The sequence below is a fragment of the Nestor notabilis genome, unplaced genomic scaffold (genome assembly GCF_000696875.1).
Source record: "Nestor notabilis isolate BGI_N333 unplaced genomic scaffold, ASM69687v1 scaffold16753, whole genome shotgun sequence".
NCBI lineage: Eukaryota > Metazoa > Chordata > Aves > Psittaciformes > Psittacidae > Nestor > Nestor notabilis.
Window position 1 is genome coordinate 23,024 of NW_009921710.1, and position 467 is coordinate 23,490.

The window sequence follows — 467 nt, forward strand, 5'->3', positions numbered from 1 at the left end:
CAGGGTCAGCAGATCTGGGGTTAACACTCCTGTGCCTGGGGTTTCACCATCCCAAACTGCCTTTTCCTTCTAGACGGGAGGAGTGGAGGAACTACCCAGCTGAACAGGTAACAACAGAAGGTGGGAATTAAACGAATCCATGCTTTTCAGAGCTACATACACACGAGGTAACATTCACCACATCAGTGAAGCTGTGTTACCATCCAGGGCACAAATCTTCAAAGAACAAGGGGTTTACTACAACTTACGTTACTCTTTGAGTGTGACTTCAGCTGGTTTTGGGAAGGAGCAGGATCCACACGTGTGAATTAGCAGAAAGAGATAAAGGGCTAAAAACACACGCGCAGGGATTTCTCCAGCACAACCCTCGTGAAGGTTTATTGGGCCAATGTGAACCTTGTGAAGTTCAACAAGACCAAATGCAAGCTCCTGGGTCAGGGCGATCCCCAGCACAAACACAGGCTGGG